Genomic DNA, 8,525 nt, shown 5'->3' on the forward strand with positions numbered 1-8,525 from the left:
CATCCCCTCTGCCTGAGAGAGAAGCGTGGTTGCACTCGTCTGTCACTGCGCTCCCCAGGAGCAACTGTGGGGAAGGCGCAACACGCCGCCCCCGGAGAAGAGGAGCCGTTGGCCTTGGGGTCGGGAAACGCTCGGGAAAGAGGATAGCCTGCCGTGGCACGAACAGCAGGTCGGTGGCATGACAAGTGTCTCCCGCTCCCTGTGCGGAGAGATGGAAGCCTGGCTGCTAAGGAGACATGAGGGGATGACTAGTGCAGGCGCGCTTGCTCCACTCTGAGGAAGGAGTCTGGGCCGAAGGCAGGCCTGTCCTGTGCCTCTGGTCCAGAGGGGACAGCATCTCCTTGGCCACCTGTCCCAAGGGCAGACTTGGGCTTGCCACCAGGTGCCATACCCTGACTCGCAGAAACAACCACATGGAGAAATGGGCAGTCAGATGCCGTCTTCCACCAAGATTTGGCAGCGATGCGGGTGGCAGGCGGTGTGCCGGGGAAGGAGTGGAGGCAGTCCCCCATAGTTCCCCATCCCAGTGCACGGGCCTTGTGCAGGGATCCTGTCGCCTCCTCTCTAAACTGGGAAAGCACAGCATTCGCTGAGAAATCAGAGTCTGTACTGTGGGCTGCTGCTGTTAGTTGCCGGAGCCCAGTCTCACAGTGGGAGAAACCCGTATACAGCGAAAGGCTCTTTGGGCATCTCATCTGGGAAAGCACAGCATTCGTTGGGAAATCATAGTTGGGTTTGGGGATGCTGCTGCTGCTTGCCTGGGCTAGTCTCCACAGCTTGTTGAAATAAACCCGCATTGAACGAAATACTCTTTGCCCGGTCATCCCCCTCTGCCTGAGAGAGCACCTGTCGAAACAGCTTTAAGGAAAGGGACACGTCTGTTACCGCGCTCCCCAGAAGCATGTCTGCATAAGGCGCAGCACGCCGCCCCCGGATAAGAGAAGGAGCCGTTGGCTTTGCTGTCGGGAAACGGTGGTGAAGCAGGAGAGCCTGCCATGGCAGGAACAGCAGGCAGGTGGCAAGACAAGTGTCACCCGCTCCCTGTGCGGATAAAATGAAGCCTGGATGCTGAGACACGAGGGGACGACTAGGGCAGGCGCACGTGATCCTCTCTGAGGAAGGAGTCTGGGCAGAAGGCAGGCCTGTCTGGTGCCTCTGGTCCCAAGGGGACAGCATCTCCTTGGCCACCAGTCCCTAGGGCAGACTTGGGTTTGCCACCAGGCGCAATACCCGGAACTCACAGAAACAGTTCCCTGGAGAAACAGGCAGTCACAGGCCTTCTTCCTCCAAGATGTGGCAGCGTTCGCGGAGGCACAGGGTTTCTGGGGAAGGAGTGGGGGACAGTCCCCCACATCTCCCCATCCCAGTGCATGGGCGGTGTTCATGGATCTTTCCTCTCCTTTCCTGGTGGAAGGCAATGGCCTAGTCCCCGAGTCTGCCTGTGCGCCAGATCAAAAGGCCAAGTCACCAGGAGACGGTAGTGTGCATAGAGTGCAATCCTAGGCCACACATGCTGCTGCAGGGTTGTGGCTCTGCTTAGTTTGGCCTGGCAGTGTGAACCCAGGGCGGGAACATGGAGCCCAGGAAATCAAGGCCCAAGAGGCACCAGCTCTCCTGCAGCTTTTTCTCTTAAGCGACAGAGCTAACGCCCAAAGCCTTGCTGAGGAAGCAGAGGCGAAGTGCAGTTCGCGCCTAGCCCAAAACCTCTGCAAAAGCAGAGCAGGCGCTGGGAAATCAGAGTCGGTTCTGTGGGCTGCTGTCGCTGCTTGCCTTAACCTAGTATTCACAGCACGGTGGGAGAAACCCGCATAGAGCAAAAGCCTCTTTGTACGTGCATCCCCTCTGGGAAAGCACAGCATTCGTTGGGAAATCCGTGTCAGTTCTATGGGATGCTGATGCCGCTTGCCTGAACATAGTCTCCGAAGCATGGTGGGAGAAACCCGTTTGGAGTGAAATCCTCTTAGCCTGGTCATCCCCTCTGCCTGAGAGAGAAGCGTGGTTGCGCCTGTGGAAACAGCCTTAAAGAAAGGCACACGTCTGTCACTGTGCTCCCCAGGAACATGTCTGGGAAAGGCGCAGCAATGCCGCCCTGGGAGAAGAGGAGCCATTGGCCTTGTTGTCGGGAAACGGTCGTGAAGCAGGAGAGCCTGCCATGGCAGGAACAGCGGGCGGGTGGCAAGACAAGTGTCACCACAGCCTATGATGACACTTTTGAGTCAAGGTTCATCTACTCTACAGATGAGACTGTAAAATTTTTAAAGGCAACATGTTTAAAGGCAACATCATGAAAGAAGGTTTGGTGGATTGCTTTGATTTTCTATTCATGGTATCAGATGAGTTTAAGGGAGCATAATCCAATAAAAAACTTAAAATTAATTTTAAAAAATAAGAAAAAAACATTTTAATGTCTTTGCCTTTGTGGTTCCTGCAAATGAAACTACAAGAAAGGACTGAGAACATTTTCTTTTTTTCTATTTGTTTTTCTTCAATTTGGACCTCCTCCTTAGGTCTCTGATCAAAGAATGCTTACACAGACGCTGTAGTGTAGAAAGGACAAAATATCATATTACAAAATATTCCATTCCTATCTTTTTGTATACCCAGAAACAATAAGTTAATATATGTGCTGCCAAAGGAGCACACCAGAGCAATAAGTTAAATGAAGATTGTACTGGGAATATAAAACAATTATTCCATAAAATGAGTGGGTTTTGAATGGGACATGAAGGGAGGACTTGTGAGTTAGGAAAAAGTATATATATAAAGACTTAATGAAGGTTTAATTAAGGCATAACAACTATGCTGTATTCCTGAAATATATTAAAATGATGAAATGGAAATACCTCACAGAGTAACATCAAAGCACCTCTGTTAATCCTTTCTACTAACAGCTGTTCCTCTTTGTTTCACTTTACATAACATGTGATGGATTGACATTTGTAGAAATAAGGAGGAAACATGGAAGAAAGTGAACAATTAGAAAGGATCAAAATACACTAATAAACCAGGTAAATAACCAGTGAGTATTATTATAGTAAATATATGCACATTTATAAACTGAGAATTTTCAGGAGTGACAGCCAATGTAGAAAATCGAGATGGTGTTATAGAAAATTCCGTAAAACCCTTTGCATTAGTTTAACAGCCTGGTATAATATTTAGAAACCTGTGTAATTTTTTTGAGCAGTTAAGCATAGAAAAACATGGCTGAAATAATGACAAACACTTAACATTTACTTAAATTTTTGTTTATTTTTATCCTTTAATGCCCATATTGTGTTCATAATGGCCTAAGTATTTGTGGTTGTTAGAGCAAAGTAAATTTGAAAATTTCCATGGAGAGGGCTAATGGTATCTGTTTGTAAAACAAAACAAAACAAAAACACAGGGCACCTTTCCTATGGTTGTGAGCTGCCCTTCCCTTACTGCTCAATGCATTTTCATTAACACCCACCTCACAGTCCATAGGCAGCCATCTGTGTTCCCGTCTTGAAGAAATTTTATCCTACAAGTCTTTCCTCATGACACTGTTGCCTATTACATAAATCAAACAGAAATTCAACCTCTTGGAATGGAATCAGAAACCCACAAAGCTGACTGCTGTCAGGACTCATAAGGAAGGCAATTAGTAAATTTATTATTTAGGAGAGGAGTTGTTTGCTTTCCAAAAATCCATGCAAAATTGGAATGTTATCCAGAGTGTATATCAAACTAACTAAGCTAAAGGTGTCTTTTAATCTCAGGTTCACCCATTTGACAATCATTATATTTTCTCCTTTATCTCTGGTTTGGTCAGCTATGTTAGTGTCAGAACACTTAATTCATTCAGTAAATCAACAAAGACCTATTTAGTACTAATTTTTTGTGGGTGGGATGAATAAGACAAATATCTGCCACAATGGATCATATGATCTAGAGTTTAAAATTCATATTTGAATTACTTACATACCACCACATACATGAATTACATACTTACCACCACACTTATAAAATTGATGATGTTAAGGAGAAGACCTTAATATTAAAAGCAATAAAATTGATATGTCTATTAGTAGAAATAAAAAATAGTCGTATATTAACTAAAGTAAAATTTAGGGCTCCCTGGGCGACTCAATCGGTTAAGCAGCTGCCTTTGGCTCAGGTCATGATCCCAGGGTCCTGGGATTAAGACCTGCATCGGGCTCACTGCTGGGTAATAAGCCTGCCTCTTGATCTTCCTCTGCCTGCCACTCTGCCAACTTGAGCTCTCTCTCTCTCTCTGTCAAATAAACAAATAAAATCTTTTAAAAAAATAAATATAAAGTAACACTTACTGGCGATTTGGGGATGGTGATGTCATCAAGATGGCAACATGGATGCATGGATGGCTCCTTATTTATTGCAAAAGGTAAATGTATAGTCAAAACCAGATTCTCTAATATTGTAATGGTGATATATAAATCATTTACTAGTCTAGTTTAAAAGTTAAAAAAAACAAGCCTATTAAAAATAACTATAACTGCAATCATTTGTTATTGAAAGTACAATATAAAAATGATCTAAAATGTAAAAACATCAATAACCTATTGTTATAGGAGAAGTATAATTTTTCTGTACACTATTGAAGTTCAGTTGTTTTCAACATAAAATGGAATGTTATAACTAACGTATTTTATATAAGCTTAATGGTAAATATAAAAATATGTAGTAGATACACAAAATATTTTGATAAAGAAGTTAAAACATACTGCCACAAAAAGTCATCAGATTACAAACAAAGAGAACAAGACAGGAAATAAAGAGCAGAGCATCTACAAAAGAGAAACAAAACAGATAAACACTGGGGAAAGAAAAAAATATATTTTTTAAAAGGAGGGGAAGGCAAACCATAATACACTTAACTATAAGTAACAAACTGTTTCTGGAGGGGAGATGGGCAGGGGAATGGGCTGTCAGTAATAATTATTAGGAGGTCACTTGTGATGAGCATTGACTGTTATATGTAAATGGTGAATTACTAAATTCTACTCCTGAAACTAATATTACACTATATATTAACTAAAATTTAAATAAATCATGAAATAAAGAATGAAAGGCAATAGTTAAGTCCTTACCTATCCATAATTACTTTAACTGTAAGTGAATGGAATCATCAGTTGGAAGACATAGGCTAGAATAGATTAAAAAAACAAACAAAAAACACAAGATCCAACAATATGTTGCCTATAAAAGAATCACTTTAGCTTTAAGGACACACATGGGCAGAGAGTAAAGGGATGGAAAAAGATATTCCAAGCTAATGATAACAAAAGAAAACAAGGGTGGCAATAACTATAACAGACAAAATAGGGTTTATATAAGCTAAAAATCACCACAGGAGTCAAAGAAGGTCATTATACAATAAGAAAAGTGTCATCAATTCATCAATACAGTAATTGTAAATATCATGTACCTAATATTGAGCCACATAAATATATAAAACAAATACTAACAAAACAAAAAGGAGAAATAAATAGCAATACAATAATATCTGGGGACAATAATACCCCATTCTTACCTATGGATAGATCATCCAGACAGAAAATCAATAAGAAAATAGTGAATTTAAACACTATGCCTGGACAACTGGGTGGCTCAGTCAGTTAAGCCTTTGCCTTTGGCTCAGGTCGTGATCCCAGGGTCCTGAGATAGAGTCCCACATTGGGCTCCCTGCTCAGGAGGGGGTCTTCTCACTCTGTCTCTGCCCTTACACCTTGCTCATTCTCTCTGCCCTGCTCTCTCTCAAACAAACAAACAAAACAAACAAACAAACAAACAAGAACTATGTCACATGAAAAAATGCTCCACATCACTCGGCATCAGGGAAATGCAAATCAAAACCAGAATGAGATACCACCTCACACCTTTCAGAATGGCTAAAATGAACAAGTCAGTCAATGACAGATGCTGGCGAGGATGTGGAGAAAGCAACCCTCCTACACCGTATGTGGGAATGCAAGCTGGTGCAACCACTCTGGAAAACAGCGTGGAGGTGCCTCAAAAATCCAGTCATGAATTACAAAAAAAGGATATAAATTACCAAAGTGTTTGTATAATTGTAATGTACAACTGCCCATTATCGTTCAATAGTGTCGGCTTGTACAAGAACTCTATAAAAGAACTCCACTTCTAAACTGTGGAAAATATGTTCCCTTTCACCCTATATACAACTATTAAGCCATTCATTTAGCTTTTAAAATATCCACTTAATACAGGCTTTTTACTCATTTGAACAGGCAGCAGGGCTCTATTCTTATTGCTTACATCTGAAGGATAGACTTCTAGCATAAGAGGTAAAGCCCATAAAGGAACCCAATAATAACAACAAAATACAGTTTAGTGAGCCCTTACAATCTTCCAGCTACCTTTCTGAGAATACTTCAATTAATAAAACATATAAAATACCTGACCACAAAGAGCTTACATTCTTTTGAAATATAATAGTGAAATACAGCAATAATAGAGGGGCACCTCGGTGGCTCAGTCCATTGAGTGACTGCCTCTGGCTTGGGTCATGATCTCAGGGTCCTGGGATGTAACTCCCCAGCAGGCTTTCTAGGCAGTGGGGTGTTTTCTTCTTCCTCTGCGCCCCCTCCCAATTCTCTCTCTCTCTGTCTCAAATAAGGAAATAAACCAGTAATAGAATAATGATTGATGGTTGATGGTGATAAGTGTTACAAAGAAATACAAGAAAGGTAAAAACCATTGGAGAATGCTGGGATGAAAGTTAATTTTTATTTTGTGTTGGGTGGTTATATCTCATTTATGAGATGTTATTTGCACAAAGACCCAGGGAGTGAAGGAGGGTGTTATACAAATATTAAAGGAAAAGGTAGAGCAAGTAAGTATATAGACTTTGTGTGAACAGCTGGTCTATTACTTTTGAGGAAAAGCAAGGAGGCCACTGAGGAGTTCATAGTGGTGGAGAGAGGAAGAACGTACCTTCTAGTACATTGAAATGCCTTCAGTTTTTATTTAATATGAAAGGGGAAGATACCAAAAGACTTTCAACAGCAGAATAAAGTCATCTGACTTGATTTTTAGGTTAAGTTGCTGTACAAAAATAAATTTGCAGGGAGAAAGGAGTGCAGTATGTGTGGAAGTGGGGCTATCAATCAAGTCAATAATTCAGGAACATATGATGGTGTTTTTAGCATGCTGGGTGGTAATAGAAGTGGTGAGGTATGGTTTTAATTTTGTATATATTTTGATGGTGAATATTCTGGTGAACAGGATGGGGTATGTGCAGGACAGACAACATCAACATTTATTTTACCTGCACAAACAGAAGGGTGGAGTCTTCATTCCCTGATGTGGAGAGAACTCTGAATTCAAATGTTCTTTCTGATTAAATGGCATAGTGATGATGAGGATTAAGTCAGACAGTGAAAGAGAACAGTAAGCATAGTGTTAAGCGGTAAGACATAATACATTTGAACATCAAAAAACGTTGGGTTGGATCATCTGTTTATGTGAGTAAATAAATTAACAAAGCTTCCTGGGGTTCTGATAGAGGTAAAGAAGACTACTATATGATCCAAAGGGGCACGTGCACCGAATGTTTATAGCAGCAATATCCACAATAGCCAAACTATGGAAAGAACCTAGATGTCTATCAACAAATGAATGGTATATATATATATATATATATAAATTGCTACTCCTTCATTTAAAAAAAATAAAGATGATTTAGAAATATGCTTCATGAGCTAAAGAGCTCTTTTGTTTCTTTGTCAGGATTAAATATAGAAGTGCTTTATAAAGTAAAAGAAAAACTATGCTATATTAACACTAATCACACTATAACTTTGGTGGTTATATCAAGATAATGAAAAGTGATTTTAAAGCAAATTTCATTATCAGACATAAAGATCAAGTCAAAATTACAGAAGAGTAAAAGCATGAATTCCTCAGGGAGTATAATAATTCTTGACTTTTAATACTTAATAACAGATTTGGGGATATATAGGGAAAAACTAAGAACAAAAATCATAACTTCTACCTTAGAAATGGAAAAAAATTTCAACACCTTTATTTTAAGATTATATAGACAAATGGTCATCAAATTGGTAAGATATGTAAGACTTGAACAAAATTATCAACTAACTAGATATGCTTGATATTACAGAACACTCCCAACAACCGCAGACTACATATATCTTAAGCCATGATTTTCTTTGCAAAGGTCAACATTGATAATGTTCTAGTCATACCTCCGTGTACCAGGAAATAAGTAGCATATTTCTTGAAAGACACAGCTATCAAAGATCCATTGAGAAACCGTAAAGATGGAGAAGGGATTTGCAAATTATACATCTGATAATGTACATCTACTCTGATTATTAAAAAATGAATAAAAATAAAAAACCTTACTAATAACCAAACAGAGTATCCAATTTTACATGTGAAGAAAATTATTGCAGAGACATGTCACCAAAAGGATATGGATGGCTTATAAGCACATGACAAATTTCTCAACATTTAGACATTAAAGAAATACAAATTAA

The sequence above is a fragment of the Mustela lutreola genome, chromosome 3, assembly GCF_030435805.1.
Source record: "Mustela lutreola isolate mMusLut2 chromosome 3, mMusLut2.pri, whole genome shotgun sequence".
Taxonomy (NCBI): Eukaryota; Metazoa; Chordata; class Mammalia; order Carnivora; family Mustelidae; genus Mustela; species Mustela lutreola.